We start from the raw sequence: 17,427 nt of genomic DNA, 5'->3' as shown, positions 1-17,427 counted from the left end.
AATTTATTTAGCATTTTTGTCTTTTGTCTAATCAAAATGCTTCATACAAAACGTGTATATTTCAGAAATTATATTATAGTAGATGTTAATTAACTTTTATTTTATTGCATTGCAATAGCTTGCATTTAAACGTTTCTTGATCTTGACTGCAAATGATCAAATAGTTGCTACAGTGCTCCCTCTGAGTTTGTTCTACATCTCTGTAGTTTTTCTAAAGGAGTTCATTTGTACAATGCTGAGGATTTAGGTGGCCGGAGTGAGTTTATTTGGTGACTTTTCATATTTAGTGTAATCTGGCAGCTGTAATAGAGCCTGTCTGGACAGTTTGACTGCTCAGTCTCAATCTCAGTTGTGTATCTCTGTTGTAATCCTGTTAGGAATACCCACTGAGCTGGCATGTGAAGTCACTGTTTGCATTCCCCACTCCTGATGAACCCAGAGAAGATTTTGCACATTTTACTCACACTCGGGTTCACTATATTAGTGAGGACATCTCATAGAGGTAATGGGTTTTTGTATGTGATGTCACTTCTTCTTGGTGGGGCCATAAGATTTATGGCAAAACAGTGAAGCACTTCCCATTTATGGAGTAGTTCACCCAAAATAAAAATTTGCTGAAAATGTACTTACCCTCAGGGCATCCCGAATGAATTTGTTTCTTCATCTGAACAGATTTGGAGGAATTTATTTCATCAGTTGTATTATATCAGCTCCTCTGCAGTGAATGGGTGCCGTCAGAATGAGGATCCAAACAGCTGATAAAAACATCACTATAATCCACACCACTCCAGTCCAACAATTAAAGTCTTATTAAGCAAAAAGCTGAGTCTTTGTGCTAAACATATTCAACATAAGACATTTTAAGTCCTCTATCCTTGATATTGCTTTCTTCAGTGAAAAAGTCATCTTGTCTGAATCAGGAGAGAAATATGCACAGATCAAGCACTGTTTACGAGTGAAAACAATACAAAACAAGATTATGGACTCGTACTTTGGATTTGCTTCTTACAAACACAAGATGTTTATTGATGGATTGGATTATTGTCATGTTTTTATCAGCTGTTTAGACTCTAATTCTGACGGCACCCATTCACTGCAAAGGATCCATTGGTGAGAAAGTGATGTAATGCTACATTTCTCCAGATCTGTTATGATGAAGAAACAAACTCATCTACATTTTCATTTTTGTGTGAACTATTCTTTTAAGTAAATTTTATAATGCGATAAACTTCCCCCCCATTGCATATGTTTTCTTGTGCACCCCATTTAGGGAAGTTGTTCTTATTATGTACGTTGGCACGCATAGTTCAGATACAGAAGAAACAATATTAGCAGCTTTTCCCAAATGCACCAGACAGGGAAGTAGAGGCTTGTGTTTGTGTCTGTCTAGCCAGCGCTCCTCTCGAGTCGGTCTCATCTCAGACACGGAGTCTCGGTCAAACCCAAGAGCCACAGGCCAGGGAGAGAGCAAACATTCAATGTCATCTCTGATTGGCCAAGGTTGAGCAGCGCCTCACCTTCCCATGAACCCCTCCGCTGTCACTGATTGGACGAGGTGAGCCGAGCCTCACTTGTGTCTGAACCCTGCCTCGTGTGATACGAGAGCTGCTTTGTGGGCCTCAGAGACGCTGTAGGGAGACGGACTCAGGGTGGGTGGACGTGTCCTCGAGGGCTCTCCAACCATTGCTCGCTGTGGAGAGCTCCTTCATCACCACGCTGTCATGATAGCACTACTCATAAGAGCACCATACCGCCTCTACTCGACAAGGCAATTCAGACTCCTTCCCTGTCATTAAGCAATATGAAGTCTGGAATGTGAATGCCGAGATGTTTGATTCCTGCCCTTTATGAACTTATCTGAGCTAGGTGAAGGTATTAGACTTGAATGTTGGAGAGGAACTCAGTGTTTTACAGCTTTAACTGCAGTTCCTCTGATTCCCACAAGAGGTCACTGTGTAGACAGCATGGCAGTCGGCATTGGAAACTTGAGAAGATGAGAAGTCTGACAGTTTGCATAACTTTCAGTTTTTCTTTTGCTTGCACAATGAAACTCAGTCTATTAGGCAAACATCTTCAGCCATTACACAATTTCTTAAAATGTCTAATTTCTTTAACAGATTTATTTATTTTAAACAATTTTCAGTAGTATCAAGACCATATCATTTTGAATAAATCGTTACTTTAAGTTTATACTAAATTTATAATAAAATGCGAAGATGATTATGATAATGACAGTATATATGACCTCCATTAAACTAATTTGTGAACAGTTGAACATTTTTAACATTCAAATTTACTGAAGGAAGATGTCAAGATCATGTTATTTTGAATAAATCATTAATTTATACTAAATATATCATAAAATGTGAAGATGATAATATGATAGTATCATAAAGAGTATATATGACTGTTAAAACTTAATGTATTTAATATAAGAGTAATAATATAATATTATCACAGTATATTTTACAATCATTTAGATTATTTATTCAAAATAAATTATAATACCGTAATTACTACTAATCAAATAAATCAAATATAATTAATTTATTAAAAATAAATTAAAACAACACTTTTTCTGTCAAACAATTAAACAAATAAATTACATTCATTTTTAATTTATTAAAACAAATGTCATTAATTTATTAAAAATAAATTAAAACAACATATTTTTTCTGTCAAAAATTAAACAAATCTGTGAAATATGAACTAATTTATTTAACAGATCATTTCTTAACATTTAAATTAATTGAAGTGGGATGTCAAGATCATGTTATTTTTAATAAATCATTAGTTTATGTAATAAAATGTGATGATGATAAGAATACAGTAGTTCTCATCATTATTTGCATATTAATATTAATATAATGTATATTTTAATATTAATATAATATATTTAAATATATATATATATATATATATATATATATATATATATATATATATATATTACTGTAATATATAAATATTAATCATTGTTATTATTTCTGTTGTTAACACTGTTGTCCTGAGAGCTTTCATTTGCATATGTTATGTAAAAACGCACATCCTACATCTGTCCACACATCTGTCCTCTCTTTCTCAGGACTGTGATGATCTTGTGACCTTTCAGAGCTGGGTGGGCGATGGTCAGATATTGAGCAAGCACAGCTGTGTGAATCAGAGGTGAGAAATGGCACGCTGGCCTTCAGCATACTGCCCTACTTCCTCTCAACACAAACACACAACACTCTCTCTCTGTCTTGCACACATCCCTCTGTAAATTGCACACATCCCTCATCAGTTCTGTAACATTTCAAGTTGTTTCGAAACTTTTTTTTTTTTTTTTTATCTTTTTTTTTTATATCATTTCTCCCCCTCATGTGGAACAGGACTGTAAAATAAAGTGCTACCAATAAAATTTTCAGAAACTTTAGAATCTGCTGAATCTTAATCATTAGTCAATGATCCTTCGTAGACTTATAATTTAATTGTAAATTGTAATTTTGGAGGACATTTTGAGTTCTAAAAGTGCGCTTTTTTTATAAATCGAACTCAAAGATCAAAACTATTCAATTTCTAATAACATGATCGCTTTAAAAAATATTTTGTCCTTTTATGGCATATTTTAAGCCTAGCTGTCCCTTTGTAGGATGCCTATGTGATGTGGGAATATGGTACAGAATAAAAAAATAAAGAATAAATAATGTATGGCATATATAATACTACTTATAAAATGCCTTGTTTTGTCAATTCAATAATTTTTTAATGATTTACCGTAAAATAATATGCTAAAAGAATCTATAAAATGGCATCTTAGAACTCTTAGCTAAATAAAAATCTGAACATGGCATGCATAATATTTAATTGAATATTTGTATTTAAATACATACATTTGTGAATTAGGGTACTCTTAACTCTTGTTTAAAAAAATTGTAAACTAAATGTGAAAAAAGTTAACATTGTAAAAGATATTTTTAAGGAAAACAATACAGCGAAAATGTGACATGGATGCATTTTAGGGTTAATCTGGGGCTAAAGCCACTGGAATGATGGTGTTCTGTTCAGTCCATCTCCCTGTCACCTAACTTTATGCACACGTTTTCTCATTTTTCCCCCTCACACCTTGTCTCTCAGATTTTTTACTTATCCATTATCTCATTGTCATTCAAATGTTAGATGCCTTTCCCTCTTTATTTTCACCTTGTCTGTGTCTCAGATCACCTTTGCGTGCCACCTGACACTGATCAACACCTGCGAATCTCCCGCTCTCGATTTCTCACTCATTCTCTCTCTTCATATAAATGACATTAATCTTTGGATGGCTCTCGCTCTTGCTCATCTGTCTCAGATGTCTCCATGTGTGTTCTTTCCTTTCTGACCATTTCAAGTAAAAGTCTGCGTCTTGCAGCCATGTGTCTGTGGTCTCATGAAAGATTCCCATATGCTACTCTTCAGATGCTCAGCATTAATGCCCATCGACTGCCCCGCACTTCTGCTTTATTTATATCGCTCCTGTCATGCAACATTATGTAATGCCTGGTGTAGGGTAACAACTGCTAAACATGGAAATGTTTGTTTCCTGGCCCCAAAGTTTGATTTATAAATCTTTTCATTGTGTTTTATTCTTTATTTTTATATTAATATTTATGTCATACTTTTATTCTGCTGTAGGCTTCAAGGCTAACCTCTAGTCCCAAATTTTATGAATATATTATTTTTATTATTTATGTTTTAGAATTAGTTTTTAGAATGTTTTTACAATTACACTGAAAAAAAATTATACTCAACTTTTTTTTTTTAATTGTTTAAGGTAAGTGGTTGCAAACAGTTTATTTTAGACCCATCTAAATAAAAAAATAATGTTTTTTTTTTATTTAAATGTAGCTAAAATAAATTGATTGCAACCACTTACCTTAAAAAAAAATTTAGTAAATTCAATGAATCATTTTTTTCAGTGTATTTCTTTATTTTTATATTTTATTGTGGTATAACATACTGTATAGTGGGGATAAAGGAAATGTTTTTTTTTTTTGTTTTTGTTTTTTTCCTGGTCGCAAAGTGTAATAAATTATTATTATTATTATAATTATTATTATTTCTTGTTTTTATTTTATTCTTTTATTCTGGTGTATGGGACCATTGGGGGAGTTTTTTCAGTCCAAAGAGGGGAATAATATTTATTATTATTATTATTATTTTTATTATTTCTTGTTGCTTTTTATTTTATTATTTTATTCTAGTCTAGGGTACAGTTTAGCTGAAGAAAATGTTTTCTGTATATATACATTTATATTACAATATATTATATACAATATATTACAAGTTGTTTAATTACTTTAATATTTTTTATTTATTTGTATTAAAATTAATAACAAAACTGCACCCTGAACAAAACTGAAAACTATCAGTATTTTGTCTTTAAATGCATGTGATAATACTCAATAGCATAAAAGTGCTACATTTTAGCATTAAAAAATTAAATGTTTGATCAGATTATTTCAAGCTCAACCGGTTGTTTTTGCACGTATTGAAATTCTGCAGTGCATAGTGACAAAAGGTGTTTAGGAAAGCTGTTTTACACCTGGGTGTGTTCAGTCCATTGTGCATCATTGTCTTTGTACATGCTTTTCACCCACTCTTATATGGGGGTAATGGTCTTGAACAATCGTTTTAACTGGCAAATATAAATCAATGTGCCGTTTTTGCAAAGTCATACCTCGTGTTGTGATTGTGACAGTCACTCATGTGCTCGATTAAAATGCCCCCCGCCCCCATAAGTGGCACCCTTTAAAATGAGTGCAAAAGAAACCACATCCTGTCCAAACAAGAAATGGGTGCAAAAATCCCATGATAGATGGAATTTCCTGTATGTAAAACAATATATGTGATGAGGAAGTTTATTAAAGAATGTGGTGGAGGCAGCCACTTCTCCATTTTTGTTTTTTAATAGTTTTCCTTTTTTTGCCATGTCACTTTGTTGCTGTAGACACTAATTTCACAAAGCGATTACTAGAAATGCATTACTCAAGAAAGAGCAGATAGACTTACTTCAGAAAGCCCCTCTCAAAATATCTGTTTTCCATTTATACATTTCGCAAACACTTTTATCCGGATCAACTCTTATATTTAAACTAAACATTTGGTCACACTTTATATTAGGTGGCCTTAACTACTATGTACTTGCATCAAAAATAAGTACAATGTACTTATTGTGTTCATATTGTATCGCAAAACACTTCTGCTGCTATTGAGGTGGGATATGGGTAAGGTTAGGGACAGGTTTGGTGGTATGGGTAGGTTTAAGGGTGGGTTAAGGTGTAAGTGATGGGTCAACAGTGTAATTATGAATGTAATTACAGAAATTAATTACATATAGGTATTTTTAAAAATATAAGTACAATGTAAAAACATGTATGTACATAATAAGTGCATTGTACCAAATTATTAATTTAAATGTAAGTACATATTAGTTAAGGCCACCTAATATAAAGTGGGACCAAACATTTTATTAGTTTAAGCATTCTAGAAATTTATACCAACTGAACTACACTTACAAAAGCATATGCCTATTACATAAATGTAAATGTTTTAGTACCTTTAGAGGCATTTTAGTACCCTTTTGAGTACTTAACATCCACTATTTTCAGTATACATTTTATTTATACTCAGAAAAAGACATTTTTGCCTTATAAAGTAACATTAAAATTATAGTAAACATCTTCACTTTGTATTAAAGGACAAAATGCAGAGTTTCAGCAATGCTAACTGAAATATTAAGCTTTAATGTGTCCCGCTTTAGATGTCGTCCTTAAGCAGGTTTGTTAGATTTTCTTCTTGTTCTACGATGATTATTGTTTTAAAAAGTGATTCTGTGATAAATCTGGATAATATGTGTGTGTTTACTGAAATATTGTTTAAATAAGACCATTAAATTATAGCATATCTCTGGCCTCGCATAACATATAATATCATATGCATAAGCATGCATGGTTACTGGACTTTACTGGACTGGTCTTTACCATAAACACGTAGCAGAAGTAGCCAGCTAGATGAATAGTTCTTGTGTATGTGGCTGATTGAGTTTGACGAAAGATATAACTTACCTGTGATTGTCGGCTGCAGGTGTTTTTCTGTGAAGTCAGCAGTTGGTTGATCTCTTGCGATTACTGTTGGCCAGCAAGATCAGTAAGACTCAATCCATTATAAATCTTTATCTATTTCCTCTTTTTCTTCGTCCATGGAACCGGGTGCAAATGGGAAGTCTCTACACTTTCTGACATACATCTTGAACCTAGAAAGTGAGATATTGTTCATTTTTATGTAATATAAACTGATGTTCCATCATTACCAAGATCAAGAGTTGTTTCAGATTTTTGTGTTCAATGTACAATAATGTTGACCACACGTTGAACAAATCACAACTGATGGAGATTTTATGCTTATTTTTGGTCTCGTGAATAAAAAATGTTAAAAACATAAGTATTGAATTGAGTTTGTCCTGTGATGTCCAATGGACATCTTTATGGTAGATTTTGTCCTGACACCAGATTGTTGAGTGGACATGTCTCTGGTTTTCAAATTATATAATTATTGATGTATATTATTTTAGTGCCATGTATATTTTTCTGATTGTGTTTTGTGTGCGTGTGTTTGAGAGAGAACACTAAACCACATAGTGTCCATATTAGTAATTGTTTTGCCTACTGTGACGACTCAAATGTCATATGAGTCGTCATTACTAACGTTACGTTAAATGCCACATTAGAAAAGTCATTTGGGTTTGGTATCATTTTTGATGTTTTGGAAGAGTCTCTTATGCTCAACAAGTCTTGATTTATTTAACCAAAATACAGTAAAAAAAAATAATAATAAAATAATAATATCATTACAATTTAAAAAACAGTGTTTTCTGTTTTAATATATTTTAAAATGTAATTTATTCATGTAATGCAAAGCAGCCATTACTTCAGTTTTTAGTGCCACATCATCCTTCAAAAATCATTCTAATATTTTGACTTTACTGCTTAATATTTATTTGAAAACTGCGACACTTTTTTTTTTTTTTTTCAGTATTCTTTAAGGAATAAACAGTTCAAAGAACAGCTTGTATTTTAAAAACAAAAATCTTCTGTAACATTATAAATGCCTTTACAGTCACCTTTGATCAATTTAATGTGTCCTTGCTGAATCAAAATTCATTTCTTTTTACTGACCCCAAACTTTTGAATGGTAGTGTATTAGTTTAGTGATTTATTTATTAGATATTATTCTCCAATTTAAAAAAAAAAAAATGCATCAAAATATGTTAATGAACAAGTTTTTTTCTGTACTGTAATTTTAGTTTTAAGGGCTAAATTAAAAAAACATTGTATTGAAATTTTTGGATAAGGTATTTGAAACCAGTGTACAAAACCTGTGGAAACACCTTTGTGTACTTTGACTCGAACCTTGTATTTGGTGAGATACTTCCCTTGTGACAACTAGCCCCATCTATATATTTCACGTGTGTATGTGTGTGTGTGTGTGTGTGTGTGTGTGTGTGGTCATTTTGTCAAGAAATGAAAGATGTGTTTGACTTGAGACAGGCATCTCGGTGTTTAGAGGATTATAAGCAGGGAAAAGATAGTTCAAAGCTGAAAAAAAAACTTGTGAAGCGTTTTAAGTGTCCCTTTACCCAGCGCCCTCACCTCTATCCCAGAATTCCCTTTGTCCAAAAGTTTCTAGCGAGAACAAACTTCCCCCCACATCTTCAAAACCTGATCACTTTGCTTTATTCTGATCAATGTGCTCCACGTTTCTCCTCTCGGTGTCAGAGTAGTCAGGAGATAAAAAAGCAGGAGGGAAGGAGGGGTGTGAGGGTAGACGGCTTACTTTTTTAGATGCCAATTGTATGTGTCTCTGTGGCTGCCTTACCTGTGTTCCTTTGATCATAGCGGAGCATGGAGTGGCGTTTGATTCCAGGGCTACTTTGACAGTTCGCAGGCTGGCAGAAGCCTTTCGGATGACTGGAGATCAGAGAAGACAGGCTGGAAAGCAGAAGTCCAGCTGAGAGAAGATCAGAAGAGGCACAACTTCAACCAGAGCTATTGTGAAGGAACGTAATGGCTTAGATAACTTTTTTTTTTCTTGTGAAAACTTACCCTTCAGAATTTTGAATTGCCCACTTTAAGGTCTGTGGGGCTTTGTCTGGCTTTGACAAAAGAGGCATGTTTTTCTTTCCGCCTTGTCCTGGAGAGCCTGATCTATTTAAACAGTGTCACTTCTGCTTGACGTTCTCTTGTTTTAAGCACCGCTGGTTCAGCTTGGTTCGCTTGCTGTAGATGCTCACACTATGAAGAGAAATATAATTAAATGTACAAACATGCATTGTTCATGTCTATAAATGTGTAAAACAGCTACATTATAGTCAAATGCTTATGTAGACTTCATTAAATGTGCATGTGCACGTCTTTGTTTTTGGTTTATGCTATTTTGTGTGTGTTTGTGTATGTGTGTGTGTTAGGAACTTCCAAATTCAAATTTTGAAGTTGAATTAGTGTTTTCTTGAATGTGTTAATTTAGCTCAATTGTAAATCAATCCAGTGCTGTCTGATCCCGCAAAACATACAGAGGGCTCCTGTGGTGTAATGTCGCCCTCTGGTGGAGGATGTGATAAACATCTTGCACTGCATTTTATATATTTGAAGTATATTAAAACAACTTAATTAACCTGAAATGTTAATTCTGTTATCTTTACTCAAGTTGTTCCAAACCTGTATGGTTTCTTTCTTCTTCTGAACACAAAAGAAGATATTTTGAAGAATGGTGGAAACCAAACAGTTACTGGTAGCCATCGATTTGTACAGTATTTTTATTCCATACTATGGAAGTCAAAGGCTACAAGAAACTGTTTGGTTCCCAACATTCTTCTAAACATCTTTTTGTGTGTGCACAGCATAAATGAGTACACCCCCTCGAAAACTTGACAAATTCAGCAATTACTCTTTACTTATACCACATGTTAGGGTTCTTTGGAGATATACTGTTCAAACAAGCCTGCTTATTAAGGCTATTTTTGATTAACCAGTAAGTATATTGAACCAAAACTTTTAAAGACAAATAATTTCCTGACGATTAAAAGTGTTATATAGCCCATTGAATCTTAATGCAGGCAGCAGTGGAACCACTTGGGAGAGAACTTCCTATTTCAAGAGGAGAAGTACAGTGAGAAGTGCTTGGTACCCACAGTGACGTTCAGTGGTAGTAAAGCTCTTATATAGGGATGAATGAGTGCTGAAGGTGTGAGGGAGTTGTGCTTCATCACTGTGTGATGGAATACAAAAACAGAAGATGCTGCCTTCCCCTCATTCCCTGCATTACTGGGCATTTTTTCAGCATGACAATGAAGATATTCATTCTCCCAAGGTGCTGAAAATCTTTCAGTGGACATGTATTTCACTCGATCTCAGCGCTCTTGACACTTAATTTCTAGCGATTATCGTCGATTTGATTGCACAGATACTATTTAAACTAAACTGAGCTAGACAATGTCATCTCTGAATTCAATAATGAAATGCCTTTAACTGAAAATTGAGTGTTTAATCTTATCATTATACATTACTGACACTCTATCCTCCAATTTGATACTGTTAAGTGCTTTGACACAATCTGTATTGTAAAAGCACTATATAAATAAAGGTGACTTGACTTGACTTGACTCTTGAGCAGCTGTGGGGGATTCTGTAGAGACGAGCTGAGCAAAACTCCCCAGTAAATACCAGAGCAGAGTTAAACAGGACAGATGTGAAAATTTGCCATGAACTTGTACACTCAGTCCTAAGAAGGGTCAGAGCAGTATACTTAAAGTTCTGGAGAACATACTAAGTACTAGAATATTATACATTTGCTGAATTAAATCTAGGGTGTACTCATTTCTGCAATCCTTCATTGGCTAATTTACTTATCTTACAGAAAATATTGGCATATATTTTGTTGTTTTTATTAAGTATGTTTAATTCATTGCAATTTTGCCATCTTTCTATTAATTATATTAGTAATCATTAATAAAATGCATCTTTTATATTTATTCAGAGAGGGTGTACTCATTAATGCAGTGCACTGTAAGTTTGGAACAACTTGAGGGTGAGTAAACGATGACAGAATTCTCATTTTTGGGTGAATCCGCCAGCTGGTGGCGCTTGAAAACGCTTTGGTGGCACAGCGTTTTTCCCGTAGACTGTAAAAAAAAAAGTTTTTTCCAGCTGTTCCGATTTGGAAGAATATTACTGAAAATAAAAAAAGCAGTAACCAGTAATATTAACTTCTCTATTGTTATTCAGATGTTGTACAAGTAGGATGATTGGTCGGTGTAGTATTTGTCCCGCCCCTCCTCCATTGATTGGACGGCTGACTAAAAAGTGACAATGACAAGTGCTGTGTTCTACCCCAAGCTAAACCGGAGCTAAACAGTTTATCAATTCTCAGCTGCAAAAATAAATAAATAAATAAACAGAGCAAACGACCTTGTAAAATATTATAATGGAAGTGCATCAAAATTCAGTGTCATCAGTTTGCCAAAAAGAACACAGAACGTTTTACGCACCATTTACACCTGGTAAGGAGCAGGTGTAGATTTCTTTCATACCAACTAACATTTTGAAAATACGAAGATTTTCATGAATCCGAAAAAACAGCTTTACGAAAGATTTACACAAAAATTCGTTCTGCTCGTGTTTCATGAATGAGGCCCAATGGCCGTAAATACTCAGTGATTTATTAATGTTGCTGGCACTCATCACCTGTACTAATAACATTCAACATGAAAAACATACAATATGCATAGCCCAACACTTTTACTCTGCCATCATGGTAAAGGTGACATGCCTTATGATTTTTGCACAGGTGCTGTAGTTTTTTCTCTTTTTTTGTATCGCTGAAAACAAGAGATACATATTAGCAGACATCTTTGCTACACAGTGTGTAATTTGTAGGCATATCTAAATATAGTTGTAAATTAAGGTAGTAAGAAAGGTAAGGTAAAAGGTTAGTAAGGTAAAATCACACAAAGAAGTTATCATTAAACACTTTGACTCAGAAAATCGATCAAAGTTTGTAATTAGAGGGATTCCTCATTGAAACACATAAGGTGGGCTTAAATGGTTCCACAGTGACCCAGACAGCAACATAGTTTTGGCCCAGATCCAACCCACATCTGGCCCGTGTGAAATCCATGCAGGCCAGATGTGGGCCGGATCTGGGCCGACACTGCTTGTTGTCTGGGGAGTAACGGTGAAAAAAGACAATGTTTCCCTTTAAAAATGTATGATATGTGTACAAAGATATGCATGGAGCTTAAATATACTGTGGACTAAGCAACATAATTATGGTCTGAGGGGTTGTGCTCACATTAAAAGATGTTATTTTTAATTGAAGGCTAGCTTGTGTTGGCTATAGTTTGTATACGTTTTGTGGCACTGTACCATTTAAGTATATCTTTCAAAAAAGTTAATTTATGAAAATAATCCGCTCTACAAAACAATTTATGATGCATTTATTTGTAAATGAATGTAAAATGATTCTCAAAACATTTAGTGTTTGTAGTTCACTTGCTTAATTTTTGGCAGTTTCACGAAGGCTAATGGTTTGACCTTGAGATTAGATTTGTGTACAAGCCAATAAAACTCATCTTTCCATTTAAAGTAAAATTATATAAAATTATAAAGTATTATTTTTTCATACACACACACAAAAACAATACATTTATCTCTTATTTGACATAATTTAAATGTGCTTAACAAAGAAAAGGCTGAACAGTTTTTGGGTGTCTTTGTGTGAGGTCACAAAAAAAATTGTCAGGGAAGTAACAAATCACTGGATTAGTTAAAATAATGACCAGCATAAAATATGACTTTTTTCTTTTTTTAATTTCACTTCAGAGTTGAAAATGAGCTTAAAGGGCACATGGGCTACACTTACCCTAACTTGTAGTTTTATGCTTCAGCCACAAGAGGGCCTCAATTTACGATTATATATTTTTCATGGCATTTATCTCAAAAGTTATTATATATTTAATAATCATGGGTGTTAAACAAAGCGCCTACTTTTGTAATTATGTCTCCCCTAAAACTTTTTATTTTTTTATTCATCAGTAAAATATTACACATTCTTGTCATTTTTAAAGTGATATTGCTATCACAAGAGATAGACCAGGTGCTTTTTATTTAATTTATTCTAAAAATTCATTAAATGACAGAAATTTATTTTAATCTGTCCTTGCTGCTACATAATTTGTTCTTTCTTAAGTGTATAAACGTTACAGTGGTCTCAAGCAACTTGATGATCCAATACAGAAAGATTGAACCGTATATTTGGACAGTTCAAAGTTCCTGTCAATATGACAAAACATCTATTTTGTTTTTTCACAGTATCCTGCAGTATATTAACCAGAAACTGAAACACAGAGACAGGTAGAAGGCCATAAGCTCAACTTCAACAGCATGTGAGTACATAAAGATTCAAATATTATTATTGAGAAAGCGTTACAGAAGAACAGTTAAATACTCGGCTATATTTCTTCCACACTGTACAGCTTTAGGAAAATGTACATATTTTATATATTTCTATTAAGATTCTACACAGGCTGTACAGTGTGTTTATACATTATATTTAACATTTGTTTCTTTGCAAATCTATATGATGGTTATGAAGAATTACTCTTTTATCTTTGTAGTGCACAAAATTTATGAATCATTAGATCCAGTTCATCTGGTTCATATCACTCTATCAGTGAGTATGTGTATCTACTTACATAATTACTCCATATATGTGAATATAAATGTTAATACATATGCCTTTATCCAGCATAAGGGATGTGTTTGAACACCAGAAGAGCTCTGGGACGTGTGGACAGACATTCGCTGTAATGATGGACAGGTAATGCTTATAATGTGTGTTGTTTACTAGTTAATGTGTAGGTTACAATTATTTTCTCTTTGAGGGGTCACTCCTTTAAAAAGCAAATGATGGTAACCTAAGTAGGTGGGGAAGGGACAGGCAATGAAAAAATTTATACAGCAATTTTTTTTCAGGCTGAAAAGCATAACTTCTGCTGGACATCGCTCTGGGATTCAGGGATGACCCAAACCATCCCTACCCCTTCATTCACTCATATCCAGCTGGGATCAAACCAGCAACCTCTGAACCGTGAGGCAGCACTTTTACCAGTGAGCCACAGATCTCTTGTTAGGCCTTGTGAAGGAACTTATATTTCACTGTTAACCTGTAATTTTACAATAAACTAATTAAAGCTTTCACTTGTGTGACAGTCATATGACATGTTGAGGTGGGACTTGAACCCATGCCTCAGTTGCAGCTTTAAACACAAAGGAAGTGTGTTTAGCTACTAGCTCCACTGTAGAGTGTTAAGGTTTGGGGCACTTTGTTGGATATAATGCCAACAATTTAACATAAGCATTTTTCAAGTACAATTAGAATCACAATCAGAATCAGAATGAGCTTTTATTGCCAAGTATGCTTACGCATACAAGGAATTTGTTTTTAGTGTCATAAGCTTCCAGTTCACAGAGACAACAATGATACACAGACAATAAAAATAAGATGAGAATAAAAAAAATACACATGTAAATATAAATAGACAAAAATTGAAAAGTAAATAAATTGCATGTACAGTTGTGCTATAGATGAATAGAATAGAAGGAGATGCAAGAAGAAACTGTTCTTGTGCCTGGCTGTCCTGGTAATTGGGGCTCTGTAGCGCCGGCCAGATGGCAAAAGTTCAAAAAGGGGATGACTTTGATGTGAGGGATCCAGAGTGATTTTCTGAGCCCTTTTCCTCACTCTGGATGTATACAATAAAACTAAAATAAAACAAAATAACTAAAAATATAATAAAATACCTAACTACATAACACTATTATTGTTAGAAATTGCAACAATATAAAAATAGAAATATAATGCATTTATACATTTAAAATTTTAATTAAAACAATAATATACAAATATGAAAAATGAATAAATACATTTTAAAATAATAAATAGTATGATTATATATATATATATACACACACACACACACACACACACACACACAACAGAAATATATTAAATAAATTAAACTATAAATTACAATTATAATAAACAAACAAATATATATTACAAAAATAGACCGAGAAGCAATAAATGCATTAAACTATATATTACAATTATAGCAAATGAATAAATCACATAAATGAAAAACTTCAAATAATGAATAAAACACAAATATAACAAATACATTAAATTATAAATTAAAATGCCCCATTGGGACAAGACCACGGATTCAGATAAGTCGTTTGCACAATCTGACATGGCTGCGGTTGGAATTGAACTGCTGGTTCGTCTGGTCAGAGGAGAACTCCGACTGAGCCTGGTTTCTCCCAAGGTTTTTTTCTCCATTCTGTCACAGAGGGAGTTTTGGTTCCTTGCCGCTGTCGCCTCTGGCTTGCTCAGTTGGGGACACTTAATTTCTAGCGATTATCGTCGATTTAATTGCACAGATACTATTTAAACTAAACTGAGCTAGACAATGACATCTCTGAATTCAATAATGATATGCCATTAACTGAAAATTGAGTGTTTAATCTTATCATTATACATTACTGACACTCTATCCTCCAGTTTGATACTGTTAAGTGCTCTGACACAATCTGTATTGTTAAAAGCGCTATATAAATAAAGATGACTTGACTTGACAGTTCTTGAAGGGTGGGCAGGGGGGCACCGATAATCCGTTCAGCAGTCCGAACCGTTCTCTGTAGTCTTCTGATCCCTGATTTTGTAGCTGAGCCAAACCAGACAGTTATTGAAGTGCACAGGACAGACTCAATGATGGCTGAGTAGAACTGTTTCAGAAGCTCCTGTGGCATGTTGAACTTCCTCAGCTGGCGAAGGAAGTACAACCTTTGTTGGGCCTTTTTTACAATGGAGTCGATGTGAGTGTCCTGAGAGATGATGGATCCCAGGAACTTGAATGTCTCCACTGCAGTCACAGTGCTGTTCATGATGGTGAGTGGGGGGAGTGCAGGGGGGTTTCTCCTGAAGTCCACGATCATCTCCACTGTTTTGTACGTGTTGAGCTCCAGGTTGTTAAGACTGCACCAGACAGCCAGCTGCTCAACCTCCTGTCTGTAAGCAGACTCGTCACCGTCCTGGATGAGGCCGATAACTGTAGTGTCGTCTGCGAACTTCAGGAGCTTGACAGAGGGGTCTTTAGAGATGCAGTCGTTGGTGTAGAGGGAGAAGAGCAGTGGGGAGAGAACACATCCCTGAGGGGCACCAGTGTTGGTGGAGCATCTGTTTGATGTTTTTAAAATATTTACTACGTGAAAATGGTTTGAATACACATAAGAACATTCAATAACAACAAGCTATGTCTTGACGGCACAGAAATGTGAAGTGTAACAAACAAAACGTAAGAGTGTGTGTCTATGGGACAGGAGTGTGTGTTGGGGTGGGGGTGGGGGGGTATCTATTCATACACATTTGAGCACAAATATAAACACACCCTCGAACACAATCATGCACACATATATCTGTACTCATACAGTATACATGCTTACACTTTTATATGACCTAATAAATAAATATAGACTGTAAGCATTGAAATAAATGATAAAATCTGAAGACTATTTAATATTTATGTTCAATAAAACCATTCAAGTGTAAATTATATCATAATTTTAATAAAACATACAAAATAAGGCAGAACCTATAAATAGGCCCATAGGCAGAATTATACCCTTTGGTACATGACGTCCACTGAAGTGACAGATATATTTTCTGTTACAGAAAAAAAATGTACAAGAAAAATATTGTTAAAATCTGGATGAATCTATTTCTGACATCCTATTTAACTGAACTTTTTTTTTTGTACCTGTCTGGTTTTCTGAGAATAAAAGTATTTAACACTTTTTCCTGAGGTACATGGTGCATCCCCTTTTCCCGCCGCTATTTTGAATATATTATGCAATATCTCAAAACCAAAAAATAGATAAAAAGACAACAATTAAATGGAATCGTAGACAACACTTTGGGGGTTCGCCAGTTGGTGGCAGGGACATGATGCTACATTCCAAATATCTGTTCACTGTAGTGACCACGAGGCATCAGAGGGTTAAGTTACAAATACGTTTTATTCAATATTTTGTATCTATGTACAAGAATAAAGCCCCATAAAATGTTTTTTGTGTCGTCTTTTATAGGCTGTGTTTGTATTTGGTGTGCTGGGAACTGGACTGATCGACACATTAATTGCGTTGATATTTCTGTAAACTGTAAAAGCTGTAGTGTCAGTGTCACAAAACCATTCTTTATCATGCACAGAGAACTAACTCAATAACTCATTGATTAGCCTACTCTGTTTAGAAACAAACAAACAAACAAAATCTGGCTATAGATTTTTTATACTTT

General features: G+C 34.2%; 1 protein-coding gene and 1 long non-coding RNA gene across 2 annotated transcripts in view; one reads left to right on the top strand and one right to left on the bottom strand.

Annotated features, from left to right (window-relative positions):
* tfec (transcription factor EC) overlaps positions 1-9,289 on the bottom strand; it is a 48,947-nt gene extending 39,658 nt beyond the window's left edge. Inside the window, exons 1-2 of the mRNA XM_058774307.1 lie at positions 8,896-9,289; positions 7,086-7,273 (exon numbers count right to left, since the gene is read on the bottom strand). The gene's annotated coding sequence lies outside the window, so the exon portion shown is untranslated. The remainder of the gene's footprint in view (positions 1-7,085; positions 7,274-8,895) is intronic.
* A 4,102-nt stretch (positions 9,290-13,391) lies between these two features.
* Positions 13,392-14,248, top strand: LOC131538551 (uncharacterized). Its single transcript, XR_009270594.1, has 4 exons — positions 13,392-13,459; positions 13,691-13,746; positions 13,822-13,893; positions 14,049-14,248. It is a non-coding gene; the product is annotated as an uncharacterized LOC131538551 (long non-coding RNA).
* The last annotated feature ends 3,179 nt before the right edge of the window (positions 14,249-17,427 follow it).

Source organism: Onychostoma macrolepis, chromosome 04 (genome assembly GCF_012432095.1).
Source record: "Onychostoma macrolepis isolate SWU-2019 chromosome 04, ASM1243209v1, whole genome shotgun sequence".
Classification (NCBI taxonomy): domain Eukaryota; kingdom Metazoa; phylum Chordata; class Actinopteri; order Cypriniformes; family Cyprinidae; genus Onychostoma; species Onychostoma macrolepis.
The sequence above is the reverse complement of the archived record's forward strand: the minus strand, read 5'-3'. Positions and strand labels throughout refer to the sequence as shown.